We start from the raw sequence: 13,834 nt of genomic DNA, 5'->3' as shown, positions 1-13,834 counted from the left end.
AGAAACCACTCTCAGTCTCTTGCTGATTTTGAGATAGTACCCTAGTCTTAATAGCATCAATGGCTAGAGTTTTTCTTGTTTCAGAGAGTGACATTGGCTGGCCTTGTCCCTACATCCCAGGAGGCTACCTTATTTGTATCCTGCAGACCTCTTCTTACTGTTTTCAGAATTTTTGTGGTGTTTAATTATTCATTCTTGCCTGAACCATACATCTTTGCTGTAACTTATGTTTCTTTTGGTTCTTTACTATGTCTTCATTTTCTAATTAAATTATTTTAATTGTTTTATGTTTGGAAGTCTTTTCTCCCCCACCCCCCAACAAAATGACAAGCTTCTTTCAGGCATTGACTGTATTTTCTGCTTTCTACACATTCCCCACAGCACCAAACAGAAAGTGGAGCATATAGTAAGCATTCAGTGAATGTTGATGGAATTGAATTATGAACTATTGTCTCATGTTCAGTCTTTCCCCAAGGGCTTTTGGTTAGAACATTTGGCCGGAATGTCATACAGACAAAACTGAATTAGGAAAAAAACATGCAATATATGTTAGAGTCAAGGTTTCAGGCTTAGAATTTTGCATTACCTAATGTTTTGACTTCTTTTCAAGTCAGTTAGTTATTATCTGGCCTCACAAACATTGCCTTTCTTGTTACATCTTCTAGGTGGGATTTTTTTTTTTCTCTTTGTCCCGTAATTTCACATTTATCCCTCTCAAACAAATCCTTGAGCATGGTTTTTTTTCTTGCTGAAGAAGTCACTGTTGTGGCCATCCTAGAGTGGCCTGCTGTGAAACATGTGCTATTTCACTTCTGTCTTCATTTTTATTTTCTTGTCTTTCTGTTTCTGTTTTCTTTTCTTTCTCTCTCTCTTTTTTTCCTTCTTCTTTCTTTTTACATTAACAACTGCCTGTAGATGACAACAACTAGAAGGTGACAACAGAAACAGGAGGCCCAGCCCTTGCTGTAGCTTACACCCTAACAGGGGAAAGACAGGACATCCAAATGGAACAAAACACACACATTTGAGGATTCCAATGCAGGAGGGGACAGAGGAGTCATCAATTTGAACCTAATTTAGCCCCTTAAGGAAGTCAGCACCGAGACCATTGCCAAAACTTTATTGATTCCTACTTTGGACTTAAAAAAAAACCCTCTCAGAGTTGAAAGGAGAAGACCACTGTTGTCTTTTTTTTCTTTTCTTTCTTTCTTTCTTTTTTTTTTTGAAACAGAGTCTCGCTCTGTCGCCCAGGCTGGAGTGCAGTGGCATGATCTCTGCTCACTGCAACCTCTGCCTCCTGGGTTCAAGTGATTCGCCTGCCTCAGTTTCCCAAGTAGCTGGGACTACAGGCATGCGCCACCATGCCCAGCTCATTTTTGTTTTTCTAGTAGAGACGGGGTTTCACCATGTTGGCCAGGCTGGTCTTGAACACCTGACCTCAGGTGATCCGCCTGCCTCAGCCTCCCAAAGTGCTGGGATTACAGGCTTGAGCCACTGCGCCCGGCCCACTGTTGTCTTCCTTACTTCGCACTCCGTGCTCCAGGCTGTGCAGCCACAGTCCTGTGCTCTCAGTGCCTGGGCAGGGATAATCAGGAAGTGTCAACTCTGTTATGGAGGGAACAGTAAGCCTGTCTGCCCATCTTCAGTGATGAGGTTTCTTTGAACTTACATATTCAATACCTGGATTTAGACAGCAATGGCCCCCTTTAGACAGCCATACACGAGAACTGACTGCATGAGGGTGGAAAAAGGCTCTTCCCCACTGCCCATCCCCCACCCAGCCCCTGCACCTGTGACTGTTTGAAATCCCCACTCTGCCAGCTTTGTTCCTCAGTAATCCCTGCTGAGGGAATTTAGGCCTGCTCTCCACAGCCACTTCCATCTGCACTTGGCTTTCTTCTTGAGTCCACAGTTCTGGCAAGGGCTGACTTCTTCCAAGTCAGTGAGAGGAGAGTGCACGTTCAAAATCATCTGCCTGGGATTGGAGGGAGTGGAAAATGGGAAACATGCTCAGTTTGGAGGCATCTCATTCTTTTGGAAAAATCTGAAACCTCCGCTGGTTTACTGTTTATAGGCTGCCAAGTGTGTTCTTTTTTTTTGTTTTGTTTTTTTTCCAAGACAGAGGACACCATCTCTGCATCTCATTCTAAATAACAGACAAACTATATACAGTGCTTCTCCCACCCATTACAAAATTGCCAAATAAGGTGGGGTTAGGATTTGGCTTATTATCGTTGTTGTTTACCACAAAGGGGTCACAGTTGAACTGCTTTTAGCAATAATAGGGTGTTGTTACTCTCTCCCTCCTTGGTGATTGGGTATGTCTATTCCTTATCCAAAATTTCCAGACAGTTCCTGTCTCAGAGACTTGTTACCCCTAAACTACCTTGCTACCTAATTTAACAAAAAGGAAAGTATGAAAATTAGATGTTTGCTCATTGCTTCTGACATTTTTTCTTCCAAAGTTCTCCTCGCCGTACTACAGTGGAGGGAAAGACTATGAACATACATTCGTTACGGGTATACTTTTTTGATTTGGTAAAAAGGCTCTGCTATTGTGAAGCATGTCTTAAACATAAACAATAAAACCTCATAAAGCCAGCTTCTGTTTACCCAAAGTGGTGGGTAATTGGAAACCGGATTATAGAATCATAGATTTTTTAAAATAAAATTGTTATCGAAGTATAATATCCATGTCAAAAAGTACACAAATCATTAGTGTACAACTTGATGGATTTTTACAAAATGAACATACCCGTGTAACCAATACCCAGATCAAGAAACAGAACACTTTCCTTATATTAGTTTCTGTGGTTGCCATAACACATTACTACAAATTTCATGGCTTAAAACAACAGAAATGTATTCCTTCGCAGTTCTAGAGGCCAGAAGTCTGAAATCAAGATGTCAGCAGGGCTGTGCTTCCTCCAGGGGCTGTAGGGGAGAATCCTTCCTTACCTCTTCCTTCCTGGAGCTAGTGGCTCCAGGCATTCCTTGGCTTGTGGCTGCATCACTTCAGAATTCTCTGCCTCTGTCTTCACATGGCCTTCTGCTTCTCCCTCTTCTGTGCCTTCTCCTTTGCCATCTCTTATAATGATACTTGTCATTGGATTTAGGGCCCACTCAGATAATCCAGGATGAACTCATCTTGAGAGCCTTAACTTAGTTACATCTGCAAAGGCCCTTTTCCCAAAAAAGGCCACATTCACAACTTCTAGGACATGGTCATATCTTTTCTGGGGCCGCCATTCAACCTAATACCCCTCTCAGCGACTTCCATGTCAAAGGTAACCACTGTCCTGACCTCTAAAAGCGTAGATTAGCTTTGCATGCAATTTAGTTTTCTATAAATAGAATCATAGAGGACATACTCTTGTGTGTGGCTTCTTTTGCGTAACATCATGCTCATGAGAGCTCCATGGTTGCTTACAGCTGTTGATCATTCACTCTCATTGCAGTATAGTATTCTATTGAATTAGTTGTTTTTTTTTTTTTTTTTTTTTGAGACAGAATTTCACTCTTGTTGCCCAGGCTGGGGTGCAATGGGGCGATCTTGGCTCACCGCAACCTCCGCCTCCCAGGTTCAAGCGATACACCTGCCTCAGCCTCCCGAGTAGCTGGGATTACAGACATGCGTCACCACGCCCGGCTAATTTTGTATTTTTAGTAGAGACGGGGTTTCTCCATGTTGGTCAGGCTGGTCTTGAATTTCCCACCTCAGGTGATCTGCCCGCCTCAGCCTCACAAAGTGCTGGGATTACAGGCATGAGCCACCACGCACAGCCTGAATGACTTTATCACAATGATCCATTTGACTTTTGAAGGGCCTTTGAATTACTTTCAGTGTTACCATTACGATAATGTGGTTATGAATATTCCTGTATTTGTGTCTTGGGGCAAATGTGCATATATTTCCATTGGGTATACCCAGGGGTGGAATTTTTAGGTCCTAGGATGTGTGTATGTTCAGCTTCAGTAGACAGTGCCAAAGAATTATAGATTTTTTAAGTTACAATTAATCTTTGAAATCAAGACCAGATTTAAGTAATGCCTCACTTAAATAAAATGCACATAATAATCCCAAATCCACTAATCCAAAAAACAGTATTTCTCCTGGTACCCAGACCTTTTGAATGGGGCAGATCCTATTGTACATTGCCACTCTGGCTCGGGCACCCCAAAAACATGCTGTATTGTCTTTGTCAGATCACACAAGTAAAAGAGAACTTGGTAGCATTGGCCATGCAGAGAGGCAAGAGGCAAGCCATGTGGTCAAGAGCATTAGCTGGAATTAACCAGCTTCCTCCCTGCCCTGAGGCTTCCTGTTTGCTCTAGCAGTCAGCTGGCTTGGGATAGTGTTGAAGGCAGGCTCTCTTATCCTCACTAGTGTAGGCATAGGAGCGATGTTGCCTAGGAAAGGGCATTACACATGAAGCTTGCATTTCAAGAAGTGTCTGTTTCAAAAAAAAGTTCCCACTTTTGGACCCTGAGCTATGAAAAGCCAAAGGCACCTCGAAGTCAAATAAAAAAATCAATTTAATACAACTGTCCCTTTCACACACACTCCCACCCTGCTGTGTTATTTTTTTTAAAACCATTTAGAGTCATTAAGCCGTTGCCTCATAAAGTTGTTTCACCAGGAACTTCAGTTTCCCCAGGAAGAGATGAAAATAAACTGAACATTTCATGTCACTGTTCCCACGAGTCTTAAAAAATCATGTTTGTCTTTAACAGCACGACATGAAACATCTCTTGTCGATAAGGAGTTATACTTCAGGATAACAAGGCAACAGAATCTACAATGATAAATTTTACCCACATTTTAAACCAGAATTCCTCATATAGATTACCAGGCATATTTGACTCCAACCATATTTTCCCACATAATTATTTCTTTTAAATCTCCTAATTATTCCATTCTGTTGAATACCATCTGTCCTGCTGAGGGACAATTGTGTCTAAACAAATCAACAGGTTTTGCATCATTGTCTAAATATGAGGGAGAAACAACAGCCCCACAACTCTACTCTGACATTTTGGTGGAAATGAAGAGTTCTAAATCCCACATTGGGAATGCCTCATCTCTGGCTCCCCTGGAAGATAACTTTAATAACTTGTGGAGCCCAAAAACAAAGCCAAATGAATTTTGGAAAGGTCAGTGGGAAAGAGATAGGGGTGGGACTTTCCCAGAAAATGTTTGAGCCTTTGCTCCATGAGCTGTCTGGTCACCCGGACAGTTTGTACTTCCCAGAGAGGGTGGGGGAAGAAAGCAGAAGCAATTCTTCTCTCTGGATACCTGAGTCCAGGGGGGCTGGAAACCTGGGATTTGCTCAGTTGGCTTGGGTGCAGTTGTCTCACCCTGGGAACGAGCCCGTTTGAACCCTATGAACAGTGTAGTTATGTCAGGAACCTTGGAGATAGAACAGAACATCTGTGGGAATAAAATAGCTGAGGATTGTCTGCCTTGTGTCTTGTTTTCGAGAGAACTGCTGATGTGTTTCAAATAATTGAATACTGTGCGCTGGGAAAGTGCTTCTCCCTGAAGCCAGTTCCAGGCACCCCAGAGCTCCAGTGCTTCTGCTAAGGGTTTGCAGGCATCGCTGTTAACACGCCACCTTCCAACAATAATTGACCTTTCTCCTTTTTATTTTCTTTTTTCTCACCCTCTCTGTCTTGCTCTCACTACTCTCCCCCTTTCTCTAGTCTTAGTTTTCTATTTATATGTTTATGTCTTCCCTCAAAGATGTGGCCAAGAAGCCCCGATGGCTCTCAGAGTCACAAAGAAGGTTAAGTGCACTGGTGTGAGGATAACCGGCAGTTCTGAGAAATCAGCAAGTCCCTGAAGATTCTTTTCCTCCCTCTGTGATTGCATCAGCCTCGCCCTCCCCTACTTGTCTGTGTTATCCATTCTCCTTTTATCCATGCTCACTTCTAAATCAGTTCATTCAAACACCATAAGCATTTGCCTTCAGCGAATTAACTCCGATTTGGTTCAAAGTTGAATCGAAAGGAACCAGAATAAAGTAATAGAGTGGACTTTCCTTTTGGCGCCCCCACCTGATTTCCCATCAGCCAAACTAGCTTTTTCGTCAACCTCAGTATGGTTAGAGCTTCCACATCTCCTTTCCAACTGCCCATGCAATGTCAGAAGGAAGGGTAATGGAGCACACCGCTAGAATGTTGGGATCTAGCGGTGCTCCCAATCAGGGGCAGGTGCATTAGCACACACACACTTCCTGGCCTCTCCCCTGGCCCCTGTCCAGAACTCCAGCAAGCTAATCACAAGGAAAATGTGTGTGCCTGAATGTTAGGAGTGAACAGGCAGGTGACTTGCTTCAGAATTAGCCTGCAGCATCTCTTTCTCTAGCTGCCATCCAGTATTAGATGTGGTAACCACACCAGTTAACACCCCGGATTGGCTTGGGATTATGAATGGAAGGAAGGGAGATCCCCATGCAGGCAAGCAGCTGTCCCTTTGCTTAATTATTGGGATCCACAAGCCCATCCCTATTGCCAGGGCTTCAGTGTCGAGATGATGAAATAGGTGATTAAGGGACTTGGAGGCCAGTCCACATTGCAGCTTTGTCTGAGTGTTCCAACGACAAGTGTTATTAGTCCACTAATCATAACATTGCCTGCAGTGGAATTTCCTTGGGAAGGAATGGGGCAGCGCCTCCATGCCAGAGGGCTGCACAGCATGAAAATACTAACACATCACAATTGGCTGTTCTGTGGGAAGACGATTCCAACATCCAATTCAGGAAATAGGTCACCAGGCTGCTAGATGCACTGCTATTTTGATTTACTTCCTTAGACTCTTGCAGTCTTCATAGACTTCTCTCTGGGTAGAATCAAACTCCTCCAACTTACTGGCTTTTGGAGTGCCACAAAGAGAAAGATGCAAGCAAGTTCTGAAAACAGAGGCATGGATTTCTCATGATCAATCTTGTGGTGTCCTGGTGTCCACTTGCTTCTAGAATCAAACACAATGCCCTTCGGGATACTCCTCACCTAGACCTCTTTCAGGGGAGCTTCCCAGAGGTCTGGGGCCATGGCTTTTAGGAGCCTGCAGCTGTGCCTACCAGACAACAAATGTTTAGTGAGAGGTTGAAGAGATACAAATGGGTTGAAGGGCGCCAGAGCCTTCTCAGTAATGAGCATAGCAAAGCTTCGATTTCTAAGGATCTTGGGAGGACAAGATGTACTCATTTGGAGTATTGCACTGCCAGGGCTGTTTGTACCAGCTGTCGGGTTCAGAGACCACCCTGTTGGTGGGGTCAGGGGCCCAGCCAACCCTTTCTTTTATTCTATACCTCTGGTCACTTGGGCCTTAAGAAGCAGGAGTTGGGGCGGGGTGGGGGGGAGCGCAGTTTGGGGCTCTGTCACTAAGCAGCTGCCTCTTTCCTGGATCAGTCTAGAGTTCCCTCTGATTTTTCCTAAACCCAAGCAGTTGTCTACTGCCTTGGAGTGTCAGCAAAGGGTATTTGTGGGTCCATGGTATTTGCAGATTTCATATCAGGCAAAAGCTTACATTTCCCTTTTCTTCTTCTTCTTTTTTTTTTTTTTTTTTTTTGAAATGGAGTCTCACTTTGTCACCAGGCTGGAGTGCAGTGGCACAATCATCTCAGCTCACTGCAACCTCTGCCTCCCAGGTTCAAGCGATTCTCCTGCCTCAGCCTCCCAAGTAGCTGGGACTACAGGCGCATGCCACCACACCCAGCTAATTTTTGTATTTTTAGTAGAGACAGGGTTTCACCATGTTGGCCAGGATGGTCTCGATCTCTCAGTCTTATGATCCGCCTGCCTCGGCCTCCCAAAGTGCTGGAATTACAGGCGTAAGCCACTGCGCCTGGCTCCTTTTCTTCTTCTTCTTCTTTTTTTTTTTTTTTTTTTTTTTTTTTTTTAGGTAGACAGATTATATGACATTGGGGGCTCTGAACTTACCCACTGCCCACTTTTTGTTTTTAGCCTTTCAACTACTGGGTAATTCTGGATTTATAACCTCTTTCTTGGTGCCCAGAGACATACTATATTATGTTGGGGCATAAATTTTGGGCTTCAGCTCACCTGTCCAGAGATGCCATCCCAAGGCAGTCTTTTAGGAGATGAGGAGTTGTACCAGTTGAGATACCATGGGAGGGTTTGAAGAGGTGTCTTGCTGAGTAAGACCAAAGGGTGTTTTCTCTCTCTATCTCTCTCTCTCTCTCTCTCTCTTCCTCTGTCTTTCTTGCTTTCTCTCTCTCTTCCCTATCAGCTATGACCTATATCAGCAAATAGAAAAGGGGAATATTTGTGACAAACTCCTCCTGGCAAATCCATTTCTTTGGGCTCTGGACTTGAGAAGCGCTTTACTGCCTTTTAAAATTCTAAGTAGTCTGTTAAACACTATTTCGACCCTCTAATTCTTTCTGCAGTTCTTTTTTCTTTTCTTTTTTTTTTTTAAACAAATCTTTAGAGCAGAGGTTGTCACACTTAAGTAAGTGGAGTAGAATTTATAGTCACTGCAGAACAACCACATGGTTATTGCATATACTGCAGAGACAAGCAAAAGATATGAGACAAAAATTGCAAGAGCAAGCACCTCCAAGTTATCCAGCAGCCAGTAAGGTTACAGAGGTTGCTACTGGTTACAGAGGCTCTGATGTGAGCTGGGCCTGAATTTGATCCCCAGCTGTGCTCCTTATAGCCGTGGCACTAGGCAGGTTCCTGAGCCCCTGCTTCCTACCCTCCAGATGAAAACAAAAGTTCTTAGTGCAAAAGGGTTGGGAAGGTTAAACGAGAAAATATAGGTGATATGCTTTCTCAGCCCAGTCCTGGAAATTAGTAAAATGGTCACAAAATGGTGACTTTTCTCATTATGAAAATCACCTCCTTGGCTTTGTAGTCCCATTTCCTGTTTAATAGCAACTGAAATAGCCACAGGAGCCACCACCCCCATCTGAGTCTGGCTATTTTTGAGGCTCCATTTGGAAGGGGATGGCCCCAGCAGTCCAGGGGGTGGGAGGTTGTGGGGAGGGAGGCATTATTCTCTGGGTTGCAGCTGTGGCAGTAAGTACAGTATCCCCCACATGCCAGATGAATCAAGCTGAGGGCCAGATCTGGGCTGTGGGCCAGAGGTTCCCCACCCTGATTTATAGCGTGGACAGAGATGTGGGTGTTTTGTGAATATATTTTGATGATGATAAAAAAAAGAGAGAGAGGGGAGGGAACGCCATTCCTTAAAAATGTGCTGAGGGAGGGAGGTTCAGACCTATCTTCAAGATTAGAGCAGCCTGGCTGTTCGCGGTAGCAAGTCATTAGAAAGAGGCCCATGGAAGAGCAGGCTGTGAGAGGCCTTGAAACACAGTGAATTGTGAATGAGGCCCCTGTATGCCAGCCATTGGGGGCAGATTAGGCTTGCTGTCCCCTCTGCAGGTGTGGAGTGGGGGACTAAGCCTGCATTTTAACTCCTGCAGGTCCCAAGAGCAGAGAAAGGGAGGACTGGGTCTGCTGAGCTGTGGGGAGCCCCCCAGCCCCATGCGTTCCCAGTGCTAATAGTTCTCCCAAAACCAGCCAGGCTTTGCCTTTGAGATCAGGCCTAGGTCATTGCCAATGGACTGAGGACAACAGGCTAAGTGTGGAAGTTTGCCCTGGATGGAGTTTGGAGAAAACTCACGTGGAGGATTTATTCTGAACCTTCAACCTAACACATTTGAGAGGGCTGGCTGAGCAGCAGATGGGAGTTGTGGCTCCCTCCAGAATGTTCCCCTCCCAAACAAGGCACAGCTAGGCACACACCTCCTTGTTTTACTTGTGGGATGTCAGGCACAGTTGTCCTGGTTTACTGTATTTCATCCAGGAAAGAACTTCAATCAGGTTTCCTAGGACCCATACAGATCTTTGAAGACAAGAGATTTATTCCCCAGAGGTGAGGCCACTAAACAGACAGGGTCCTAAAGCTTGCAGTTCATAAAATCACATCGGTCTGCAAACATTTTTTTTTTTTTTCTAAGGGAAGGGCAGTGAACGCTCTCATGCCAACAGCCTGCAGTATCTGACAAGTACAATCTGGTTTTTTTCCCTCTCACCTCTCACTGCTCCCAGCCTTGAGCCTTCTGTTCAAACCAGGCCTCATCCTCATCCCTAGCACCCCTGCCAACCCACCCTGCTCAGATTTGCCTTTAAGCTTTTGCTCCATCTGGAATCCTCTTGCCCTTTGAGGATCCAAAGCCTTTGTCCTTTCACATGACCAGTTCTCTGAGGAAACAGCCCTAGCTATTCCTGAGGCCCCCATTACTGCCTGGCCAAGGGCTTTGGGGCACATACTGCCTGTGTGTCCATCCTCATGAACTCCAAATCTCCCCTCTACTCCACAGGACAAAGAAAACGAGACTGACAACGAAGTCTGAAGGAGAAAGGCAAGTATCTTTCTGCTGGACTGGCCCTCAAGACCCAGCACAAGTGAGTTTTTGGAGTTTTTTCCTGTGATTTCTGTGTGTACATATATACTCACCTCTTTTCTGTGTTCACTTCACTGAAACACAAATCCACCACACCCATAAGGCCAACCCTGGGTTACTTTTTGAGCCTGCAGAGATTTCCCCCAACAGACAAAACTTCTAAGCCCCGGAAGTTCTCTGTTTTATATCTAGGATGTGAACTAAGACTCTGTGAGAGGGGTTCTGGTCTATATCACTTGGGGCTGCCTCCTTCAAGGGATGGTGAGAAGCCCCCTGAAATGAAATAAAATGGTTTCTCAGGCTCTTCCTTTTGAATTTCCCATTTCCTGCCTCAGGGCTCAACAAAGGACTTGTGTATGAGGGGGTGTGTGAGTGTGTGTACCATGGCAGGAGAAGGCACACAGGATCCTTGTTGTTCATTCACTTTTCCTGGGAGGAAACAGCAATGGGTGTCTATTTCCAGCAGTATTAGGGAGCAGTGGTGTGGGCCCCTCGCCGTCTCTCTTCCCAGCTTGCTGGGAACGTATTTTACTCCAAGGCTGGTTAAGTAACCACAAAGTTGCATCTCTGGCTTCTCTGACTACCTCCCACTCTCCACTTGATGCCCACAAAAACAATGTGTTCAGCTAATGTTTGGGTAACGTTGTACATATTCCTAGCAAGGACATTGGACATATTCCTTGCAGACAAGGAAGGTAGGATCCGTTCCTGACTCAGGAGGCTGGTGTTTCATTCTAATAAAGCTCAAGGTTTCTCCTCATCCACAGTCGTGCTTTTTGATAATCTGGCAACAGCCAAACCTCAGTCATTGCTTTGAATGGCCCTATCTCAGCATTTAAGAGCATTTTCCAGGGGCTGGGCTTCATAAATATTGGGTTTTCTTTGAGATCCTGTTAAAAAATGGAGTAAGCATTGTGGGCACATGCTCATCACAACCCAGGGAACAAACTGTTGGCGAGGAGTGTAGTAGAGCCCACATACAGACCAAATGCATTAATTATGAATGGTTCTTATCTTGTGATTAAAACAGATCTGGCAGGCCTGGAACTTGGCAGCCCTTGGTTAGCTATTAGTTCTATGCTACTGTACCGGCTGGGCAGTCATAAAACTGTATCTCTTTGAAAAATGGTCCATCATGTAGAACAGCCTCCTCTGCACCCATTAGCTCAAATTGATATGACTTGATGGCCTAATCTTGGGCTTCTTAGATGCTGGATTTAATTTCTGTCTGGAGCTTTAGGAAATCTGGAGGAAGGGACACAAGGGCTGCATGCAGTGAGGTAGGGTCAGAGGATGTATACACCAGCCCCCACCTCCATCTGCACCACTCCCCTTACTGCTGGAAGGCATCCCTCTAGTTCATGTTGCCATTGTGTGCCCCCACTCTGTCAAGCCCTGTTACGGAATTAACTACAAGTTGGGAGTTCATTGGTAAGATCCTGCGGCATGACTTGTAGGTGCAATCACAGCTTACTGCAGCCTCGACCTCCTGGGCTGAAATGATCCTCCCACCTCAGCCTTCCGTGTAGCTGGAACTACAGGTGTTTGCCATCAATCCTGGGTAATTTTTTATACTTGTATATTGACAGGCGTCTCAAGGAGGCAAAAGCCCCCAAGGAAGGAGGCCATAGTGCTGGGATAAGAACTCATAGGGTAGTTATTTTTGGACTGAGTCTTATCGGAAGACACTTAAGGAATTTCAGGAATCAGAAGGGTGTGATTGGGAAAACAGGGGCAGAGCTTCCCAATGCCCCAGAAATCCCACCAAATAGACCACACTGAGTCTCCAGTCAGATGGTGCCAATCTGTCTGCTCTACCCCGGCAGTAGTAGGCCTACAATATTGCTAGATAGCATTCATGAAGTTCCAGTTAGGCCAAGTACTTTTGCAAGTTCATGAGCAGGCCCCTAGGGTAGTCTATCTTGTAGTCTAGATGAGAAGGCTGTTGCTAATGCTTGAATGGACTTTTATTTGATTATTTGATTTAAATGTCTCAAAAATGGAGCAAGGACCTAATCTATTGACAAAAACATGAATTTGGGAATCAAATCCAACCATTGCTCATTTATTCACCTTCAAAAGTTGAGCATTTTATATTGAGCATTAAATATGTGCCAGGCACAGTGAAAAGCATTCATGTGACAGGTAGGTACAATTATATCCCCATTTTATAGAGATACAAACTGACGCTCGGGCATATTCATCTCGGTTGCACAGCTCTAAAGTAGTGGTGCTGGAATTAAAAACAATGTAGCACAGAGCATAGGTTGTGAAGTCAGGCTGCAGGAATATTCATATTCTTATAGATAGATGTGTAAAACTAAGGGATGTTTGTTTTCATAAGTGTTCTCTGGAGGAGCTCTTAGCCTCACGTGGGAAAATAGCTCTGTCACTCAGAGGAGAGCTTTAGGAGGATGATACAGGTATGGGCACCATCAGCATATAGAAGGCAGGTGAAGCTGAGGGAGATGAGAGGAAGGGCCGGAAAGACTTGCTCTAGGTCACACAGCCATCAAGGACAGAGCCAAGCCCAGGCAAGAGCACTTCCCCCATTGCCGTTTCCTTCAGCTGCAACTTCCATACCAAGAGGCGGCTCCATCCTTTCCTCGCCCCCTTTCTCTTACTTTACAGTCAGACAGGAGTTATTTCCCAGGAAGCAATAACAGTATTGACAATTAGAGGAGTTTGGGACAGGCACTGTGGCTCATGCTTATAATCCCAGCACTTTGGGAGGCCGAGGCAGGAGGATTGCCTGAGCCCAGGAATTTGAGACCAGCCTGGGCAACATGATGAGACCCCATCTTTACGAAAAAATTTTTAAAAAATTAGCTGGGCATAGTGGCGCACAACTATAGTCCTAGCTACTTGGGAGGCTGAGGCGGGAGGATCACTTGAGCCCAGGATTTTGAGGCTGCAGTAAGCTATGATGGCATCACTGTGCTCCGGCCTGGGTGACAGAGCAAGACCCCTATCTCTTAAAAAAAAGAATTCATCTTGAGTAATTATTCACAGCTATTGAATATGAATGAATTCGGTGGTAAATCGACAACTCTAGGGGTTTCAGCACCCACTCCCATTGGGAAACCTTGCTCTAAACTCTCACATAAAACACTTTCCTTCTCAGAAACTCAATGCTGGCTGTGAAGAAGAGCTTCCAGAGCAATGACTTTCTTTTGACAAAGGCTGGCCCTCTCAAAAATGGTAACATTTGTCTGTTGCAGTGTGCAAGCTCACACCTTTTTCTCATATGGAGCCTTCAGGTCCTCATGTGCTTGTGCTTTCACCCCTGGATCAGAGTGCATCTTCATGTGCTGTCCACATGTGTATGACAAAACTGTCTCTCTGGGGCCAGGCGTGATGGCTCACACCTGTAATCCCAGCACTTTGGGAGACTG

At 45.0% G+C, this 13,834-nt stretch overlaps 1 protein-coding gene across 2 annotated transcripts in view; it reads left to right on the top strand.

Annotated features, from left to right (window-relative positions):
- The window catches only part of PLAC1 (placenta enriched 1), a 196,070-nt gene that overhangs the window by 20,256 nt on the left and 161,980 nt on the right, over positions 1–13,834 (top strand). For both annotated transcript variants that reach the window (XM_054471931.2, XM_063660247.1), the window contains exon 2: positions 10,356–10,440. The gene's annotated coding sequence lies outside the window, so the exon portion shown is untranslated. The remainder of the gene's footprint in view (positions 1–10,355; positions 10,441–13,834) is intronic.

Source organism: Pongo pygmaeus, chromosome X (genome assembly GCF_028885625.2).
Source record: "Pongo pygmaeus isolate AG05252 chromosome X, NHGRI_mPonPyg2-v2.0_pri, whole genome shotgun sequence".
NCBI lineage: Eukaryota > Metazoa > Chordata > Mammalia > Primates > Hominidae > Pongo > Pongo pygmaeus.
Note: the sequence above shows the minus strand (reverse complement) of the source record. Positions and strands in the feature narration are given on the sequence as shown.